The 23,527-nt window shown below is 34.0% G+C and overlaps 1 long non-coding RNA gene across 1 annotated transcript in view; it reads right to left on the bottom strand.

Annotated features, from left to right (window-relative positions):
• Nucleotides 1-3,670: 3,670 nt before the first annotated feature.
• Nucleotides 3,671-23,527, bottom strand: part of LOC143679362 (uncharacterized) — a 177,933-nt gene continuing 158,076 nt past the window's right edge. Inside the window, exon 6 of the long non-coding RNA XR_013173686.1 lies at nucleotides 3,671-4,145. This is a non-coding gene — a long non-coding RNA (uncharacterized LOC143679362). The remainder of the gene's footprint in view (nucleotides 4,146-23,527) is intronic.

Genomic DNA, 23,527 nt, shown 5'->3' with positions numbered 1-23,527 from the left:
ATATAATGGGTACTTAATTAAATTTGAGATCAGAATAACTAATCATAATAAATTGCAAAAATAAATACTTGACTAGGATTTACAAAGGAGTGCTTCAAAAATGCTAGGGTTTAGGGTTACTTATAGTCATGATTCTTTGAAAAAAAAAAGAACAAACTGAAGTCAAAGTCCAGATTGTCTCCAAAGTCAAATTTAGGAACTTTTCCTTACCAGAATTAGTAACATTCCTTACCAGATAAATTATTACAAAATCTTCAGAAACAGGAAAGAAAATAACTAGCAATCATAGAGTATCTGCTACTTCATGCATTTTAGAGATGGTTTTCATTCATGTCAATCCTTTCCATGATAGTTATTATCATTCCCTTTGGAAGATAGGTACCTTATGCCCTTCTAATAAAAGTCCTGAGGCAAGCCAACATCTATTCAAACTGAAAATTGTTCATATTTTGACTCCATTGCAATCATAGGAGTTTGCCTTGCTGTCATGGGTCCAAACATAGCTTAAGTTTTCTATCCTCATCTAATGGACTACACTTTCTCTGTTATAGAAAATATTTGGTCAAGAAATAACAATTTCATTTACCTAATTATCTGTGTAACTTACACATTCTGTGGGCATTAGATAATAAATTCCTTTAAAATAAATCTACCAAGTAAAAATAAATCACAGAAAGACAAAAGAATCCTCTCAACCTTACAATCTCCTCTGTTGTACTATAAAGCATAATGTATATAGTATATCATTTATCCTTCATCTACATTTCATCTTATTACTTGAATACAGCTACATTATACCTTAACTCCAAGTGTGCTATTTTGTTGCTTGATTAAAAAAATAATAATAATAATCCAGAATCTCAGGACATCTCATCTAATATCTCTTTCATGTAATCCAATAACACAGACATGCTATGAAAAAGAATATGCAGCTGATTTTTTCACACACTTGCCTTTGCCTGAAAACTATGGTACTGTTTTTTAACTAATGAATTCACATGCTTCTCTTGAATTTCTTTTCCTTGGTGACAGTCCAATGAGTCTTTATCTATCGCTCCACACAGCCATCTCCCCAAATCACCTAGAGATGTGAATGATAACCCTATAACCTACTAGACAGAAACATCAAAATTCTGTCCACCATTCACCAAGAAGGCTTTTTCTTATCTGAAGCTATCCATCTGCAATGTGTAAGGACAGCACCTGCTTTCAGTAATGCAGCTGGTTATAGCAACTAAGAATAGCACAAGCTTCCTTCAAGATGATGTAGAGTAACTCACCTTCGTCAAAATGAACTAGAACAGAATGCTTGAATCTTGAAGGACAACTGTAAAAGTCTGTGTTGAAAATAAATTGCACAGAAAGTCTGAGCCAACTAATTGAAATAATTTTGGATCTAAATCTCTAAAAAGAAACTCTTTGCCATATATAAAGTTTAGTCAGTTTATAATTATATTGTTTAATAATGCAAGCAATTTTGCAATTTTCATTATATGATCAAAAGCAATAGCAATGATTGTATAAAACTAGAAACTAAAATAACTGCTTGAATAAAGCTACAATTTTAATGCCACAAAAATAAATATAAACTGTCTTGTGCTATTTTCATCACATAATATACCTTTCAAAACTGATTATTTTTGCCATTACACAGTATTAGCTAAGCAGTTAATGAAATCCTTTATAATATAAATCATGATATAAAACTTATTTTGAAGATTAAGACAAAAGAGACTATTCTCTTAACATTGGCTAACATTATTTAATATAAACTTATCATTTCACCTCAATAAAATAGAAATTCTGATAAAATTAGATAAATGCTATATTGTAATAAAACATAGCATAAATCAATGTTGCCAGTAAAATTCTTCAAAAACCTATTTGTAACTTAAATGTTAAACAGCATGTTCCTTTTTACATATAGCTCTTTGCATTTCTATATTTTTTCCCACTAAAGTTGGGCATTATACAGAAATCTTATGTAAATCTACAATATATAGAAATTGTGGGAATGAAGAGTACATGTAATAGAAAGTAAAATAAACATCATTATTTCACAAAGTGCATGGTTTGCCTTTATAATGCTAATAATTTTAAAAACTAGGTCTAGAGTAACTATAAAAAAGGAAAACAACAATTTGAATGAACTTCTTAACTGAAAACTTAACTAAAATCAAGGAATAGTTGTGAGATTATTTCATGCCTTTGTTCATGATTTTTCTCACTACTTTTCTTGTGGCTCGTTTACTTCCTTGAGATTTCCTTCTACCTCACATACAGCAGGTCTCATCAGAGGTTGTGAAAGCCTGAGGTTAGCAAAATCATTTTACAAGAAGTAAATTTAAAACTTGAATCCTTAGAAGTAAAAGACAAATGCACCACTACTCTGCCATCTTTTCCTGGGATCTTTAAATCTTAATGATTTGTGCTCCAGAAATGGAATTCTGCTTTAGCCTCCTACCTCCCTTTTTAGAGCACACATTAAATGTCTCTAGACACATTACTGCTCCTCTAAACTTTAAGCATAAGGTACAGGATTTCCATTGTTGTCTGTTGTTGTTTGTAACCTATACAAACTTAGGCTGAAAGCAGATATTATAAGGGTCAAAATGGGTGTATGGACAATTGAAGGTGCACCAGAATGACATCTCCTATTTGCCTGTGGTGCATTTTAATAAACTGCAGGCTCACTTGTCAGTCATGGGATAATGGCAAGCATTTTGGAAGTTTTGAATTAATTACTAATTTCAATTGGCCATCAGAGATCTTTGGCTTCTTGCTGTGGCAAAGCACATCAGTAAAAGTGCTAGTTAGGTAAGAGCCATTTGTTTGCATGCTGATGGCTCTGGATTGTAATAAATTGTACAAGGTCTAACTTCCATTTGACCTTCTGCAACTTACTTTGTGGCTCCCGTCGCAATGGGAAATATGAGGATGCCTTAATCATCTTAGATAAGGCATGAAGGGTCTGAGTCCTGCACAGACGAAGCATGTAGAGGTATGACAGCAGCACTGAGTGCAATGTAAACTCCTTATCCACTGGCATTTTCCTCAAGTGCTGTGCTTTATTGACAGTATAACAGTTGTTATTCTTTCCAGAGAAGAACCATGTTATACTACAGTTTTTTTTCTCAAATACCTGCTGTTTCACATATTCAGATATGTAAAGTAAATACACAGAGAACATTTTTCTGTAAACAAAATAGCAGAAAATATGAAACTTATGCTTCTGTATTCTTCGCATCATTATTTCATCCATGAGGCTTACAAATCAAGCAAAACTCAATGACTGATAAACTGTATTAGTTGAGTCAATATTATACAGGTATCAGCTTAAGGAATTTTGTTTCAGTTCATTTTTCAACACCGACCGTCTCTATACCCTCTTTATCTGTAGTCTCAATTTACTGATCTCAGCTTCCTCACCTGTAAAACGGCAACATTTGCCCGACTCAATTGAAACCACTAGATATATCATAACACATAAAACTATAAAATCAATTTACCTATAGAAGGAACTTAAAATTTTCTCAGAAAATCTTGTTTGGCATTAAAAATTATTATAGTAAGTTTTTAAAATACATTAACAATAAAACTATGCTTAGGCAAAAGTGTCAAGAAATAATTACCATTTGATATTTTATTTTATTTAGATAAATTAGTGAGAGTCAACAGCAATACTTGAGTACAATATTTAATGGGAAATAAATATCTTGTGTCTGGCCTCCTGAGATTTGTTTGTTTTGTTTATATTATTTATGCAATTTTACACATGTCTCAGAGTTAAGACCTGAGGAGCATTCCTTCTTGTTCTTTATAATTAGTGCCCTCCCTTTGGGGCCAAACTTTATATTAAATATATCTAATAATATAAGACATTTAGCACTTAGCAATGAAAGCATTTTTAGTTTTATTTTTATTGTTTAAGAAAGTTGAGAAATATTTTCAAAACATAGCACTTATGTCCTACACAAAAATTATGTTCCACATGCCAGGTCTTCTCATTTCCTTTAAACAATACAGAGGACATCATCTCCTTGGCAGAGATCTGGAAACTAGCTTTTATTTTCAGCTCTGATGGTCTCATCTGAATCCTCATCCCAGGAGTGTTAGCTGATGGAGACTCCATGCTGCGATTCACACTGTTTAATGCCAAGTTAAAGATGGGTAATAAAGTTATTATAATCCATAATTTAATTATAGATGATATCCATTGCTCTGATTGTAACACCAGGACTCTGGCTTCATTTACAGCTCTGGGATGCTTCACCAATGATTTGGGCTGATCTTTGATACAGGGTCAAGGATGGAGACATTTTTGTATAATTACATTCTATCTGACTTGAAAGAAACATTCCAAATACAAACTGGGTTTATTTTTCAGTTGTGATATGCCTATAGTTTCCATGGTAGGTATAAATTTTAATAAGGATTTGTGTAGATGTCTCCTCTCTGCCACAGATTTCTTAATTGGATTTCTCCTCCCCTTTCAATGCCGAAAATGTATTTTTGTGTTTCTGACAAAAAAATTCCAAAACAGAAACAAGAAATGCTATTTCCTAAGTAATTAGAAATTTAAAACAATGCAAATTTGAAAACTGATTGCATTTCCTGCAAATTTTACTCTTCTCATGCAAATTTGCTATCTACTCACAAATTTTCTTAGCTGGGCATAGTGCCCCTTCCCTTTTTAAATTTCAAAGTGGCAGCCAATTCTAGCCCACTACCTCCATGAAGCCTTTTCCTGTAGTGTAGCAGATGTTAGTTCACAAGCCGTCTGTGTTTGCTCTTACTAGCTATGTGGCTTTGAATCACTCACTGAACCTCTCTAAAACTCATCAACTTCTCACAAAGATAGCAACTGAGCCCCTCACAAGGTGATGTGATGATTAAAATAATCCTCAATAGACAGATACAGCAACTTCTCAGAAGGATTTAATCAATCAAATCATGTGAAGTATCCAGATAAAAAAAATGAAATTGCTGGGTCTTCTATTTAATTTTTTATTTGTGTGTGTAAGGTGGTTTTAATGTATACAGGTATAATAGAAAGTATTATGTAAGAAAAATTCTTTGAACTATAAGAGCTTTGCACTCTTGCTTTCAGAACTAAGAAGATTAGCTTTATTAGAAAATCTTGGAAACTGCAATTATTTATAAGAATAAAAAAACAATAGATATAATCAGGAAGAAAACACTGGGAGTAGGATTTTCTTTCCAGTATTAAAAAGAATACAGTAAATCTCGTAATTGAATACAACCTTCAGGGTCTTTTGTGATTTTATGTATCAATGGTGAATACCTGGTCATAGAATTTATGAATGTTGGATGTAAATACCTTCTGATTGGGCTTCACCAGACAATAATATATAGATCAATAGGTAGAGCTACCATGATATAGAGAAATATTTAGAGAAAAAAGATACATAGCCCCATTAACAGTATTTTCTGTAAATAAAGATAGACTGCAGTAATACATGTAAAAAAGAAAAAAATGAACTTCTATGATGAGACAAGGCTAAAAGCATAACTGTTTTCTCTGTTATTGATAAATGTAATTACTTATGTGACTTCTATCCATTTTGACAAATTAAAGAATCACAGACTAAAACTCTACACATGTCAAATTTATATAAAACTACCAACTTCTTTCTCAAAAACCACTTTCTCTTCTCAGCCATAAGAAGCAGCTCTTCATCTATTTTATCATGAGATTACAGCCATTCAGTCACATCTTCAGACTCTACTTTTAATTCTAGTTCTCATTATATTTCCACCACATCTTCACCTACTTCCTTCACTAAAGTCTTGAACCTGCAAAGTCATCCATGAGAGCTGGAATCAACATTTTCCAAACTCCAATGAATGTTGATATTTTGAACCCCTCCCACGGACCACAAATATCTTTAATGGTATCTAGAATGGTGAATCCTTTCTAGAAGGGCTTCAATTTACTTTGCCCAGATCCATCAGAGGAATCACTATCTTTGGCAGCTGTAGCCTTAGGAAGACCATTTCCTTTACTTATACACTTAAGGAACATTTCAGATTCTTAATTGGTCTAATTTCAATATTGTTATATCTCAGAGACTAGAGAGGCCAGAGGAGAGGAAAAGAGACAAGGAACACCAGTTAGTGTTACAGTCAGAATGCACACAACATTTTTGATTAAGTTTGCCTTCTTACATGGCCGTGGGCCATGGTGCACCAAAGCAATTACAATAGTAACACCAAAGATCACTGATTACAGATCACTATAACATATAAAATATTAATAATGAAAATTTTTGAAATAATGAGAATTACCAACATGTCACACAGAAACATGAAATGAAAACATGCCTTTCAGAAAATGAAAGCAATAGTCTAGCTCACACAATGTTGTCACACATCTTCAATTTGCAAAATATGAAGAAGCAATATCCGTAATGCACAAAAAAGTGAAATAAAATGAGGTATGCCTGTATGATGTTGAGTGACTTTTCATATATTTGCCCAAATACCTTTTTATTAATATATTTCAATGGTATATTATTCTTTAAATTATTTTTTGGCAAGCAATCTGTGAGAAATTTCTATTTATTGTTTATATTCTCTGTCAGTTCAGGAACATGTTTTCTTCTATTATCATTAGTATTAGTATATTTATTTTAGTTTTTATTTTGTTCCATTTTTCAGGTATACATTTTAAGATTCTTTTTCTTTAAGATTCATTTTTAACTCTTCAGATTCAATAGGTTTTCAAATCTATATTTGTGGCACTTGATTTTACTAATTTTGTATAGTCACTGGTAAGATTTCAATTCAGACTTTCTGTGGTAGTTCAGGTAAGTTGTTTTGTTTTAATCTTTAACATCTTTGAATGCAGTGTCGGTTCCATTTGTCCTTTTCAAACATATTAGTATCTACCTATCATCTCTCCATTGACTTCATCTTTCTGTTATTTTTAGATATATTCTGAGGATTATTTTAAACCTATGTTTTAAACCTATATTTCAAAACAATTATTTTAATATATATTTATCATGATTTTGTTTCCACTTGCACTTGGAGTTTTGAAATTTCATTATTCTCCTTATTTTATCTCTATCAGCTTTGTTTTCTTTAAAATTAGTTTTCTTATTAACCTATCAAGTTTCATTTAATAGAGTTGACAATATATTATTTCTGTAGGTTTCTTCAGATTTAAGCAGTCTTCATATGAACTTTTTTTTTTACATGGGCAGGCACCGGGAATCGAACCCGGGTCCTCCAGCATGGCAGGCAAGCATTCTTACCTGCTGAGTCACCGTGGCCCGCCCTTCATATGAACTTTTGATGTCAATTTATATTGGAAATTAAATCCAATTTGTAAACATGATCCTCTTTTGGGGATTTAAAAAATATATATTATTGATCTATGTCATAGTTTCCCTAATGTTTTAGCCTATGATCAAATAATAACATAGGTGCATTTGTACCTCTTTTTGTTTATAGAGGCAACGTTTGAATTCTCCCTGTATTTCATAAAGCAGGTTTTCAGTAATCTGAAGAGGTATAAGAGATTTAGGCCACAAAGTTTCTCTCTACATATTTTTCTGCTTCAGTAGTTTCTCTTTAGAATCACGGGAAGTGCATTCTCCCATTGAAGGACACCAATCAAGTTGAGTTTGTTCCATGGCTTAAGGAAGAGCAGTTTACTAAGATAAAATAAGCCCAGCAGATTTCTGGCTATTTACTTAGCTAGCACACCCATATTTTTTTCATGCATCTTTATGTTTTCTACTATTTGCTACACTTGAGAAGAGCACCTAAGAGATTATAAACCATTTTTCCTGCTATCTATATATTTTTTAAACTTTTTTATTGTATAATATAACATATATACAAAGCAAAGAAATAAAAAGAAGCAGTAATTTTTGATGCACTCTTCAAAAAGTGGTTACAGGACAGATCCCAGAGTTTGTCATGGGCTACCATATGATACTCTCATATTTTTCCTTCTAGCTGCTCCAGAATATAGGAGGCTATAGGGCTTAAATACTTAATCACAATAGACTTTTTTTTTCCTTCTTTTTTTTGTGAACAATAATATATATATTTTATATATATATATACCAAAAAAAGCTATAAATCTCCAAGCACAGCACTACAATTAGTTGTAGAGCATATTTCAGACCTTGACATGTGTTACAATTTCCCAATTTTAGTTTTTTACTTCTAGCTGCTCTAAAATACTGGAGACTAAAAGAGATATTAATTTAATGATTCAGCATTCATATTCATTTGTTAAGTCCTATCTTCTATGTATACCACCGCCATCACCTTTGACCTTTCCATACTCTCATTGGGGTTGTTTGTGCTATGGCAGTTCTAAATTTTTGATATTGGAAGGGTCTGACACTAACATGAGGTAGGGAGGTGGAACTATCTGATGTTCTGGAGAGGCTGGGCTAGGTTTCAGGACTTATCTGGACCAGGGACCCATCTGGAGGTTGTAGGTTTCTGGCAAGTTACCCTTGTGCTTGGAGCTCTTGTGGAATCTTATAAATTGCCCTAAGTGTTCTTTAGGATTGCCTGAAATGGTCCTGGTTGGAGGTTAGCAGGTAATGATAGGTAGCAAGGTCTACCTGAAGCTTGCGTAAGACCAACCTCCAGAGTAGCCTCCGACTCTATTTGATCTTTCTCTGCCACTGATACTTTATTAGTTACACTTTTTTCCCCCTTTTTTGGTCAGGATAGAATTGTTCTGCTGTCTATATTTTAAACTACACCTTTTCTCTCTTGACCATGGTGTCTTTTAAAATTTTCTTTCCTTTCACACAATTGAACTTATGCCACTGCAAAGACATCTGATAAGAAAAAACAATTTAGAAAGACTTTGAAAAACTATGTTTCCTCTCTACTGAGCCACCATGGCCTGTCCTCTAATATATTTTTAAAAACACAAGAAATAATTAAACCCTTCATTTATTTCATTACTTCATTATTTCATTACTACTGCTTATATATTATAGCTGTGATTTCCCATGACCTAACTTCTCCTCTGTTTAAATTGGAAGATTCTAATTTTATGCTTTTCTTTTTAATTTTGTTTTATTCTTGTCTTCTTTCCATATTAATGTATAGAAAATATAGTACTGTTTGAAACCAAGAATACTTTCAGTTTTATCAAAATTTATTTATAATATACAATCTTCAAATATTTTGTGGTAAAAATCAAAACTATCCTAAAATTTCAATCTACAGGTACTTTCAGTGTCATTAAAAAATGAAGGGTTTGGGTGCATGGGTAGTTCAGTAGTTAGAATGCCTGCTTTTCATGGCAGAGAACCTTTCATTCCCAGACCATGCACCCCAAAAAATAATAAATAAAAAATAAATAAATGAAGGGTTTAATTATTTCTTGTGTTTTTTAAAATATATTAGAGGACAGGCCATGGTGACTCAGCAGGCAGAGATCTTGTCTGTCATGCCGCAGATTCAGGTTCAATTACCAATGCCTGCCCATGCAAAAAAAAAGAGATTATTAGAGACAGTTTTAATAAATCAAAATGCCATCTATTTTCAAACATCTTACTACACTGTTATTTTCCTTTATAAATAAAATTTCAATTGTTTTATGGGGTATTTCCCCCAAAATGGACTGCATCAAATTAATTATAAAGCAACTACTCAATAAGAAAATTGAATAGTAATTTTATTTCAAGAAATCTTGAAATATTCAAGAACTATATCTTTTGAATATTTCTTGAATGATAGTAAGAATTATTTTTAGTCCCTTAAAAATAAGATTTAAACAAGTTTATTTGTTTAGACTCTTTTGATTGATCCTTCTCTAGATTCCATGACTGTGGTTTTCAAATGTAATTTGAATCATTAAAAACTCTATATTATATTTCTCTGTGGTTGCATTTATGAAAATGTGCAAAGCTTTTTTATAATCAAAAGTATATATGTATACATATATATTTCGGCAAATATAGCCCATACAAAGGCAGTTGGAGTGCTTTAGAATTAAGGAATAAAATGTTACAGTCATTTTTATTAGGTATGAACTGGGAAAGTGTTCAATATTTGAAATTTATTGTTCCATAATGAAATTATAATTCATTTAAAGCACTTGGATATATTTTGAATAATTGGAAATGTGCAATTTCTAAGCTATTTCAAATTTAATATATACCTACACTATATTAAGTAAGCTAAAGCAAGACATTATAGGTATTATATGGGGCAGTTAATCAAATTCACTAAGTTGCTGGAGGCTGGGGGAGTGGTAGCGCCAGGATTTTAAACTTATTTAGAATTTTCATATGGAAGCTTTGATTTTATTAAGTCACACTTTATACAATAAATTTGCTTGGTTATTTGATCAAGTAGAACCTAAGAAAATGAATTTCAAAGCATTTTTAGTCAGGAAATAAAATTATTTTTATATAATCAAAAAAGTTTCAGACAGTGTAATTATTTTATGTGTAATAAATCAAAATTTAAACTTAATTTATAGTATTTCCATGTAGCATAAAATGACTTATTATAAAATATTTCCTTTCTATGCATAAATTTGTAAGGATTAAATTCAGCTTGAACTGAAACTTATCTGCTATTTAAAAAATTGAAAATGCAGTCTATATGTCAACTGATAGATAGTACTATTTCAATACATTGTTTTATATTTAGATATTTCCACCAATCTCTGCGTGCATTACACACCACATATTATACAAAGATAAGACAAGATTTAATTAAATTGAAAGCATAGTAAAGTAGGTATGAGAGAGGAATAATCAAGTATCTTTTTGGTAGCCTAAAAGAGCCATAAAATGCACTGACAGAAGGGACAAAAGAATTGGAAGTTCAGAGATGTATGGAGTCTTTTCTTAATGGTATCTTTTGAAGGCAACATCTGTAGTAGAAAATGAAGAACAAACAGGATATTAACAGTGAGAAGAGGAGGCATTAACCCAAAGAGAATGTTGAGGAAACTGGCCGTTGGGTGTTAGGATAAATCATAATGCATGAAAAAAAAAATCACACAATACTTGTCTGATAAAAGACTGAGTCATTTATCGTATCTCATAGAAAGTTTAAATTTATTTGTATAGGCAAATGGGGATGCCAAACGCAAAACACTTCTTCAAGAAGATGTAATGGCTTCTATGTTTAGGACAAATGTGAATAACAGGAAACATTAAACAGTGAATGGACTTTTCTGCAGTTGTTGAAACATTATTAGCTGGAGTCAAGTAGGATGGAAGCTGATATTTTCATCGTGTGCTGAGAAATAATGAAACACATGAGGGAAACTAAATGGAGGCAAAACATTTTTAACTTGGCAATCAATTGCAGAATGAAAGAGAAAGAGGCAAAAATGGTCAATTCCAGGCCAACTAAATTTAGGTTGTATTTTCATTATTAGCAAATTTAGAATATTTCTTCATTTCTATTATCATTGTTCTTTCAACCATAGGTAGCTTAGAATTGGTTTCTTACTTAGTTCCACTATAATCAGGGATCTCATTCATACAATTTAAATACTTAGAAATTTGTTGAAATGTTTCATGACTTAGCATATAGTTAATTTTGGCAATTATTCCCCATGCATTTGAAAATAATATATAGTCTGCAGTTGTTATATGCATTGTTCTAAATATGCCAATTAGAGTTGTTTGTTAACCACATTTTTCAAATCTTTCATATCATTATATCTAACTTGTTTATCTATATGTACCTCATAATGATTGTGCATTTGACCATTTATACTTTTAGTTATAATTTTTTCCCCTGATATGTTTTGAAAATTTGAAATTGTAACTACACACAATTCTAGATTTGTTTATATTCCTATGGATTGACTGTTTTTCATTATGAAATGTTCCTCATTATCTCTTGTAATATTTCTTCTTTTAAAGTCTACTTTTACTGTTATTAGTATAGGTATCTCAGCTTTCTGTTGATTGTTTGCAGAATATATCTTTAACAATAATTTTGATATCCCTGGGCCTTGGCCCAGAAATGACTGGGCATGACTATTGTAAGCAACTTCTCTATTATTTAATTCAGCTGAACAATCTAGTTTATTTTAAGATTTTGGTCTTTTTACTATTAATGTTATTACAAATATCTTAGTTTAGCTTTAAGTTTAAATACTATCTTATTACTCTTTTTCCTTTTCACTAAATTGGTCTTGTTCATCTGTCTCTTCTTTGTGCTTTATATTGCTTAATCAAGTATTTTTCATGTTCTTTACCTGCTCTATTAAATTGTTAGTTTACTAATTCTGGTGGTTTCTTTAGAGATTACAAGGTGAATCTTTTATTTATTAATGTCTAATATTATTAGTACTTTAATCACTACTCAGTGAAACAAATCACTACTAAATAAAACAAATACTTATCAATAATTTATCTTGTTTCCTAAAAACAAAAAGAGAAAAAAAAAAAAGGAAGGGGACTTCCGGAGAAGATGGCGGCTTAGTAAGACGCGTGGGTCTTAGTTCCTCCTCCAGAAAAGCAACTAAAGAAACAGAAACAATACGAAACAGCTCCCGGAGTCACGACAGAGACCAAAAAGACAGCGTACCCCATTCTGGAACAGCTGAACGGGCAGGGAGAATCTGCTGCGGTGAGATACCCGAGGCGCACGCGTTTTCCCGGCCGGGCGGCTGGTGACTGGGGTCCCCTCCACGCACGTGGCTCCCCGGTCTGACTGGGAACGTTGGATAGCGGGGCCCTCCCATCACGCTTGGCGTTTCGGGCCAGCTGGGCAATTAGGACCCGCACTCTCCCAAGCCGCAGTGGCCAGCGACCCCCGCCTCCACGCGCAGTTTCCCAGGCGACTGCCGAGCAGACAGACGAGCGCCACGAGCGCCACCTACTGGGCAGGAAAAGAAAAACAGAGCCCAGAGATTTCACAGAAAAACCTTTCAACCAGCTGGGTCCCACACCCAGGGAAATCTGATCAAATGCCCAGACACCAGCAGAAAATAACGGATCACGCTCGGAAAATTGAAGATATGGCCCAGTCAAAGGAACAAACCAATAGTTCAAATGAGATACAGGAGCTGAGACAACTAATGCTGAATATACGAACAGAAATGGAAAAACTCTTCAAAAACCAAATCAATAAATTGAGGGAGGACATGAAGAAGACATGGGCTGAACAAAAAGAAGAAATAGAAAATCTGAAAAAACAAATCACAGAACTTATGGGAGTGAAGGACAAAGAAGAAAAAATGGAAAAAACAATGGATACCTACAATGGTAGATCTAAAGAGACAGAAGCTACAATTAGTGAACTGGAGGATGGAACATCTGAATTCCAAAAAGAAACAGAAACTATAGGGAAAAGAATGGAAAAACTTGAGCAGGGGATCAGGGAACTGAATGACAATATGAAGCGCACAAATATACGTGTTGTGGGTGTCCCAGAAGGAGAAGAGAAGGGAAAAGGAGGAGAAAAACTAATGGAAGAAATTATCACTGAAAATTTCCCAACTCTTATGAAAGACCTAAATTTGCAGATCCAAGAAGTGCAGCGCACCCCAAAGAGAATAGACCCAAATAGGCATTCTCCAAGACACTTACTAGTTAGAATGTCAGAGGTCAAAGAGAAAGAGAGGATCTTGAAAGCAGCAAGAGAAAAACAATCTGTCACATACAAGGGAAACCCAATAAGACTATGTGTAGATTTCTCAGCAGAAACCATGGAAGCTAGAAGACAGTGGGATGATATATTTAAATTACTAAAAGAGAAAAACTGCCAACCAAGACTCCTATATCCAGCAAAATTGTCCTTCAAAAATGAAGGAGAAATTAAAACATTTATAGACAAAAAGTCACTGAGAGAATTTGTGACCAAGAGACCAGCTCTGCAAGAAATACTAAAGGGAGCACTAGAGTCAGATACGAAAAAGACAGAAGAGAGAGGTATGGAGTAAAGTGTAGAAAGAAGGAAAATCAGATATGATATATATAATACAAAAGCCAAATGGTAGAGGAAAATATTATCCAAACAGTAATAATACTAAAAGTTAATGGACTGAATTCCCCAATCAAAAGACACAGAATGGCAGAATGGATTACTACCCAGCAATACCACTGCTGGGTATCTACTCAAGGGACTTAAGGGCAAAGACACAGACGGACATTTGCACACCAGTGTTTATAGCAGCATTATCTACAATTGCAAAGAGATGGAAACAGCCAAAATGTTCATCAACAGACGAGTGGCTAAACAAACTGTGGCGTATACCTACGATGGAATATTATGCAGCTTTAAGACAGACTAAACTTATGAAGCATGTAATAACATGGATGGACCTAGAGAACATTATGCTGAGTGAGTCTAGCCCAAAACTAAAGGACAAATACTGTATGGTCCCACTGATGTGAACCGACATTCGAGAATCAGCTTGGAATATATCATTGGTAACAGAGACCAGCAGGAGTTAGAAACGGGGTAAGATAATGGGTGATTGGAGCAGAAGGGATACAGACTGTGCAACAGGACTAGATACAAAAACTCAAAAATGGACAGCACAATAATACCTAAGTGTAATGTAACTAGGTTGGAACACCGAATGAAGCTGCACCTGAAATATGGTTTTTTGTTTGTTTGTTTGTGTGTTTGCATCTTTTGTTTTTGTTTTTTTTCTTTTTCCTTTATATATATATATATATATATTATTAGTATTATTATTTTAATTCTCTTCTCTATATTAACATTCTATATCTTTTTCTGCTGTTTTGCTAGTTCTTTTCCTAAATCGATGCAAATGTACTAAGAAATGATGATCATACATCTATGTGATGATACTAAGAATTACTGAGTGCATTTGTAGAATGGAATGATTTCTAAATGTTGTGTTAATTTCTTTTCTTTTTTTTGATTAATAAAAAAATTTAAAAAAAAAAAAAAGGAAGGAAGGGAAAAATTGGGCCTATTATAATTTTGGAAGAAAGAGAGTATTCTCCTCTCACCCATTTACCACTGACCTCACAGGGCTGTCAGTTTTAAGTGGGGATCAGAAACAGAGAAGACTGCAGGAGATCCAAGCTGTTATGCAATCAATTCAGTTAATTAGAACTTGTGACTCAGAAGACCAAGTAATATTAGAAGTGTCTGGACCAAATAGGATTGGGTAATCTGAGAATCACAGTACAGACCTTGAAGGTTTTAGGGCAAATCCATATCCATTTCTGCAGATAACTGTTCTTGTGAGAATCAGTTCCTGGCTTGCTACAGTGCTGTAGTTGCAGTTAAATATCTAACTATGGGAAAACAAGTTACCATATAACTTGAGCTTCCTATGATAAATTGGGAATTATCTAACCCCACCACATCCAGGCATGTACAGCAGTAATCTACCATTTCAAGTGGAAATGATATGTAAGAGATGAGGCTTAAATTGATCCAAAGGTACAAATAAAATAATTAATCAGGAGCTTCAGATACCTTCAGCATCTACTTTTGTGAACTGCCGACTCTCTACAATATATTCCAGTTATAATATGCTATTAATGCCCTGTGCATATTTATGGTAGGGAGAATTCCAAGATGACCACAAGAGAGCTTCACCCTATATAATCTTCTCCCCTTGAGTATGGGTGGAATCTGCAAATATGTGATATCAGTCCTGAGATATGTTACGTTCTGTGCAGAAAGGGATTTTTGCAGAGGAAATTAAGATACCTGGTCAGTTGAATTCATCGAAAGGGAGATATTCCTGAGTAAGTCACACCTAGTCAGGTAAGCTCTTGAAAGGCAATCCAGAAATTAGAGAGAGATGTTAGAGAAACACACCCCTACTAGCTTGGGAGAAAGCAAACATTCATGCTGCAAACTTCCGATGGAGGCTAAATAGCAAAAAAATGTGGGTGGCATTAGAGTGCATGGAGTAGTGTTACCACCTCAGTGTTACCAGCTCAAGTGAGCTTTTTGGACACACACACAGCATGGCAGAAGTTTATTTCTTTCTCATGAGAAAGGGCACTCATAGGAACAAGTGGCAAGTGAGTGCAGAATATAGGAGTGCACAGGCTCCTTTTATCTAGGTCCCTAGCACAAGGGAATCCTTCCCCTGGGTTCACCACTGGCTGGTTACTTAGGAGTTACAATCTAATCTCAGCAACTAACAAAGTAACAGATGAGTTTTCTATATCTTATTATCATAATCATTCATTTAGTTTTTAACCAAATACAGACTAGGGTAGGTTGAATCCTTAATTCACACATCTGACTGCCCTTATATAGAAGGGATCAATTGAATAAGCTTTATGCCCTATGTACCTATCATATTCTAGTAAACTTAATCCTTCATATACTGATGTGATTTGGGGGGAATGTGGACCAGGTAAGGAGGTCGAGACTTAAACAAAGGGGCTTCCCTACTTTCTTATTTGAGTGGGAAGAGTCCCCCATCCCTTACATAGAGTTAAAAGGACTCCTGGCCTAACAGGGAGCAAGAATATTAGGGCCTCAGTCCTATAGCCACAAGAAACTAAATTCTGTCAACAACCTGAATGAGCTTAGTAGATTCTACCCTAGAGCTTCCAAAAAGGAGCACAGTCAAGCTGAAATGTGACTTTCAGCCTTGTGAGATCCTGGTCAGAGTCCAGCCATTCTACACCTAGATTTCAGGCCTTGAGAACTGTGAGCTGATAAGCAAGCATTGCTTTAAGCTGCTAAATTTGTGGTGATTTCTTATGAAGCAATAGAAAAAGAATACAATATCTTGTTTACCTTACCACTTGAATGAAAACTGAATGATGTTTAACTTTCAAAATTGCAATTTCTTGCCTGAGTCTTGAACGTAAAGTCAGAGAAAACAACAATGTCCATGAGCAGAGGGTACAACTGACTGGAAATACTAAGGAATTAACATTTCTGAGAATAGATCTCAATGAATGACTGATGGGAGTTGAAATAGAAATAACCCAGTTGACTCAATGTGTCACCATGAGGAAATCTAATCTAAAAGATTGTTTTATGCAACTTTTGTTTCTGCTTGAGTTATGCTTATTTTCAGAAAAATATAGCTGAAGACACCTAAGCTGTTAAAAACTCCAGCTTCCTACAGCCAACACCCTATGGTGAACCAAAAAGCCCCAAGTCAAGGAAAAGGCACCAACCCATCTCAATGCTAACCTCAATTTCCTGTCTTACTGCAGTCAGGAATACCCCCTTCCGGGAACATGAGTACTGAGCCTCCAATGCTGACCTTAATTTACCTTTGTTCGTTAAAATAGTAAAATCTTCACCTCTGGGTGGGACTTATGATATTTTCTGAGTATGCGTATATATAAAGAAGCATGTTCTAGCATGATCAGGGACTACATATGATCAAAGTGAGTTCTTTGAAAAAAAAAGCTTGAATTATTTGTAAAGTTCCTTGTCCACATCTGCGTGTGCATCCCCTCACACCCTCTAAAAGAATCCCAATCATCTCCCTTTTGGAATAAGGTGCCTTTAGGACATGAGTCCACCTTTCTCCACTCTTAACTCAAAACATAAAGTTTTTCTCTGTTTAACTGAATATGATTTCCTTCTATTGGTAGGAGTGACACTGGACAGGAAACCCATTTTGGGGGTCCAACCTAAAGAGGGTTGGTAATAACCTCTGAGGTGGAATAATTTTATTTCTCAGAGTGTATTATAGAGTTTGGCATGTAAATCATTCACAAGAAATAATTTATCATCTCCTTTCCTTTCCCTATCTTACTTTCTCAATCCCTTGCCTGTCTCTCTTATCCCTCACAAATAAGCTATATTCAAGTGAATCCTTTTCCCGTAGCCTTCTTCTAGGTGAACCAAGCTAATATACCTATTTCCTGAAAAGGAAAAAGAAAAAGAAACCTGGGCCTGATTTATTGGTGGTCCTACACAATATTCCAGAACTAACAGGAAGGATAGTGATGCAGAATTTAAACTCCAATTTGGAGTGCTCTCAAAAGACAGTTGCAAATGGAAACCTTCCCTGTCAATAGGAAGTTTTCTACTTTGTTTAGATTTAAAGATAACCAGAAACATAAAACTACAATGATTCATTGTCAATAGCAGTCACTTTGGCTGGGAGGTCAGAAAATTGAAAAATAAGTGAAAAAAAAAAGTTGGTCATAAGGAAATTTGAAAAACTGATATGTGAATGGAGAGTAGAAGAGGCATGGACCATGACAAGAGCATAATTTACTGTGAAATTCTCACCAAAGATTATTTTCTACAGAAGAGATTCCTAATGAGGTGGAGAAGTTGATGACATTTTGTGGATGTCAGTAATCTACTTTCTCTATCAGCCCATGTATAAAGTGTTTCCAGTGGCAGAGATAGAGGTCATTCAAGGGCTTCATGACATAGGTTGCCCTGCTAAGGATGACCAAAATACAAGTACAACTGGGTGCCTAACCTACCAGCACTAGAAACCAACACTCACCCTCAACATGGTATCTTTCCGGGGAATGACCAGCCAGCCATCTGGTGGTAGATAGATTACATTGGATTCTTTCCACTGTGATTAGTCCTTCCTAAAAGCGACACATATTCTAAATATGAGTTGCTGTCTCTGACCATAATGCTTTAGTCAGCAGCACTACAAAATGCCATATTCATATACAGAATGCCACATTCACTGTCATGATGTTCCATACAATATTACCTCAGATCAAAGAACACAATTAACCCAATTAACAGCCCAAATGTGTCACAATAGGCTCATGTCTATGGATTCTCTAGTTTTACCATGTTCCCAGTTTTACCATGTTCCCTTTACCCAAAAGAATAGAATAGTTTAGTGAACGACTACATACTCAATATAGTGCCAATTGTGAGCCAAAACCCTGAAAAGATGTAATTGTCTTACATTATGCAGTGTCCTGGGAATCAGCAACCAATCTATCTGACTGTCCCTTCCATAGTTCGAATATATGAGACTAGGAATGGAAGAATGGAAAATGATATGGCTCTTATCACTAATACACCTGATCAGCCACTGGTAGAATTGTTTCTGTACATCATGCAACTTTGAGCTTTTTTAATTTGCAAATCTTAGTTAACAAAGGAAGAAAACTTCCACCGGGGAAAGAACAGTGTCCACTGTATTGAAATTCGGACCATATTTGGACATTTGGGGTGCCTCATGCTACTGAACCAATGAGTTAAAAAGGGAGCCAAACTACTTTTAAGGTGACTGATTATGATTAGCAAGAGAAAATTGGACTTTTGCTATACAATGGGGAATGCAAATTGCATAATAATACTAGGTAAAGAACTCTGACTGAGGACAAAGGAAACATGAACAGGTGATGGGAGAATGAAGATATAAATGCTACCTGACATCTTGATGCCTAACAGATTAAAGAGGACTGAAGAAGCTATGCTATCTTCTCTCTTAAGTTTTTTTTTATATCACAATTGTGTTTGGTGGTTTATTTTAAAATCTGACTAAAGGAAATTTTGGTTCAAAGTATAACTGAATTTAGGAAGATATTAATATCATAAAAATATGGATACTATGATTGTCACCCAGAGATGGTCACAAATAATAATAAAATTTGACATCATCCCTTTCGGTAGAAAGGGGTAAGAAAAAGACCTTTTTGTATGAATATATGTGAAACAAATTATAGAAAATCACAAAGTTGTTATTCTTGTTTGGATATTGAAATATGAGTAGAAAGATGTGTTTGGATGCTGAGTATCCACAGAGGTTAGTTCTGCTGGTTATTACACACTGATTTCTGTCAAAACTTATATGTGCCACTTAATATTTTTGAACTCTATTAACTATAAAAAGTCACTCTGTAAAACAATACATTAGATATCAGAACAGCCTATATGATTACTGTTTCATTCACAAATTTTGATACCTATTTTTGAAAATCAGTTAAATCTTACACTATAAGGACATTAATGCCCAAAAATGATATTTAAAGAGATGAATTGCATTACATTTTGAAGTGTGATTAGCCAAAAACCGGGTATTTCATACCATAGATAATCAAATTTGTCTTTTGTTACATCGAATTTCCCTCTCCTTTTATGATGATTTCAATAACAAATATTTTATCATAATCTGGAAATGGTATTAAGGGAAAACTGTTTTAGCTTTGAAATTATAATTAATAAATAATGCATTCAAATCAGTTTTCAGTATGTAATATATGAGGTAGGCACCATACATTCATGAAAACATCTTTGACTTAAGAATATGAAATTAGCATCAGTAGTGCAGTGGTAAAATTCTCGCCTGCCATGCAGGAGACTGGGGTCCAATTACTGGCCCATGCAATGCCCCCAAAAGAGAAAACCATTATGAACAAAATTCCCTATGATATACATATTACATATCTGCCTCTGTGTGTGTGTGTATAGATGTAGAACTACATATATGTAGGGATACATGTAAAAAAATAATATGAACCTAATGAACCAGAATCTGTGCTAAACGTAGCACTTTCTAATTTCCAGAACATATGTAATTGCCTCCTACAAAATTCTTCAAGACAGAATATCAATCATTGCACTGGACTTTTTACAAAATTATAAAACCCTCATTTCTTAACTTAATATTAATTATTTATGATGCAAAATGTGAACAATGAAATAAAGGTGTAGGTTTTACAACTGTTTAAATATTTTTCATAATCTGTTTTGAATCAAGAAGAAATCAGTTAAAACAATTTCCTTTTTGTGTAATTTAATGAGGTGAAATTCACATAACACCTAACACATAAATTCACATAACATAAAATTAATCATCTTAAAATGAACAAATCAGTGGCATTTAGTACATTCACACTCACCACCACTGTCTAATTTCAAAACTTTTGTCCATCACTCTAAAATCAAACCCTGTACCCACTAAACAATTTCATTCCATTCTTCTCACTGCCCAGCTTCTGGCAATAACCATCAGCTTTCTGTTTCTATGCATTTATCTATTCTGGATATTTCATATAAATGGATTTATATGATATGTAACCTTGTGTTTGGCTTCTTTTACTTAGCAGTGTTTTCAAGGTTCATTAAAGCATGTATCAATACCATACCTTATCCATTCATCCATGATGGACATCTGGATTGTTTCCAACCTTTGGTTCTTGTGAGTAGTGCTATTATGTACACTTGTGTAAAAAGAATGTCTCAATTCTTTTGGTTATACCTATGAGTGAAATTTCTCGGTCACATGGTAATTGTGTATTCATCAAGAAAATGAAAAGATAGCCTATAAAATAGGAGAAAAAAATTATAAATTGTATATCTGATGAGTCTAAAATCCAGAATATATAAAGAATGGCTACTGACTCAACAAGCAAACAACCTAATTTAAAACATAGGCAAAGGATATGTTGTTGGTTTGAAACTATCATGTACCTGAGAAAAGCCAGGTTCTAATTCTGATTTGATCTTGTGGGAACAGACCTATTGTTTAGGGTGAGAAACTTTGATTGGATTGTTTCCATGGAGATTTGACACACTCAGTTGTGGTTGTGACCTGTTGGATAGATTATTTCCACGGAGATGTAACACACCTAATTGTGGATACGGCCTTTTGATTAGATGGAGATGTGACTCTACTCATTCAAGGTGGGTCTTGACTAGTTTATTACTAGAGTCCTTTAAAAGGGGAAACAGTTTGGAGAAACTTCAGTCACAGATGCTTGGGGAATAGTTGCTTCAGAGATGACAGAGCCAACATAAGACCCAGACATTTGGAGAAGCAAGGGCCAGTAGATGTCACCATGCGCCTTCCTATGAGATGTTAGGCAAGCCAGAACCCAGATTTGTATACCAGGGGAGCTAAGTGAAGTTCCACTGATGTTTAGAGAGGAAACCATTAGCATCAGAACCTGGAAGCAGCAAAACCAGAAACAAGGACCAGCAGATGCCAGCCACTTGCCTTCCCATGTGACAGACATAAGCCTTTTTTGAGTCAAGGTCTCTTTTTCTAGATGCCTTAGTTTGGACATGTTTCTGGCCTTAGAACTGTAAATGTGTAGCATAGTAAATTCCCTTTATAAAAGCTGTTCCATTTCTTGTATGTTGCATTCAGCCAGCTTTAGTAAACTAATACAACATGCATAGACATTTCTCCAAAGAAGATATGTAAATGGTCAACAAACACATGGAAGGTTGTGCAACATCACTGGTCATTAGGGGTATGCAAATCAAAACCACAGTGAGAGACCACTTCATATCACTAAGATTGCTATTACCAAAAACAGAGATAATAACAGAGGTAGCACCATTGTTTCCATATTGGTTACTCTTTCACCATACCATCAGTATCCTTTAAGAACCTGTTCCCTGCCCTCATGCTGCACCTTTCTCCATTATTACACATGCATGGTTTGTTCAGAAACTTATGTACATATTCAGCCTATTTTCAAAATGAAGCCCATTCTAGCCATTTTTCCTAAAGAAGTCGAAGTTCTACTTTTTGACAAAACTTTTAATCATTTAGCATAAAAGCCTCTTTACAAAATCACATATATATACATATTTGTATATATGCATATATGTAAGATACCATATATTGGAACGTGTGCATATTCTATTTTGTTATTCAGATCCTTATATATTTCCAAAGTTAACACCAGAATCAGGAAATGAAGTTTAGCTTCATATACTCATAAATCCATTTATTATTACTATTCATAATATGCTTATATAATATCTGTATTCTTCATGATATACCCAGTGTCTAGAAACATACCTTGCATATAAGAAAAGCCAATAAATATTATTGAATTACTAATTAAATAAACAAATAGTGAACTCCTATATTAGCTATATTTAGTACAAAATTCTACTTCCTTTGTCACAATTTTTCTTTCTTCTTTTTGGATTGTATTTTGGACACTCCCCCTTTGCCCTGAAGCTGTTTAAAGGCAGCTATTGTGTGACATAATTCTTATATATCCAATAAAATGTTGAGCTCAATATTTACCTCTTTTTCTTCTTTTTATGTATGTATGTATCCATCTTTCTTTCTTTTTCTCCTCTCTCTTTCTATCTGTCCATCCATCCACATATACATATATATATATATGTATATACACATATGTGTACAGATACCATATATTAGAAATGTGCATATTCTGTTTCTTATTTCAGATCCCTATCTAATTCCAAAATTAATATCAGGACCGGAAAGTGGAGTTTAGCTTTATGTATTTATAATATCTACTTATTAATTACTCTATATAATATACCTATGTCATATAACCTATTTACTAATTTTGAAATAATATAAACTTATTGCCTCAATACTTCGTAATCAAAGGTCTAGATTCCTCTGCTTAAATCTCCTAGACATATTAAAATATAGTAGTTATCTTCTTTAACATGATCTAGTATTATAAAGTGAAATGCCAGGAAACCCCACTAGAGCCCACCAAAAGAATACAAAAATGATATTTCAAAACACATATTCTATTTTTACAGAACTTCAAGATATTGGATAGCTAGATAATAATTTTTATAGTACTATATTCTGGATTATTTATGTCATTTATGTCTACAGTTTCATAATATCTGGATATGT

Source organism: Tamandua tetradactyla, chromosome 4, assembly GCF_023851605.1.
Source record: "Tamandua tetradactyla isolate mTamTet1 chromosome 4, mTamTet1.pri, whole genome shotgun sequence".
Classification (NCBI taxonomy): domain Eukaryota; kingdom Metazoa; phylum Chordata; class Mammalia; order Pilosa; family Myrmecophagidae; genus Tamandua; species Tamandua tetradactyla.
Note: the sequence above shows the minus strand (reverse complement) of the source record. Positions and strands in the feature narration are given on the sequence as shown.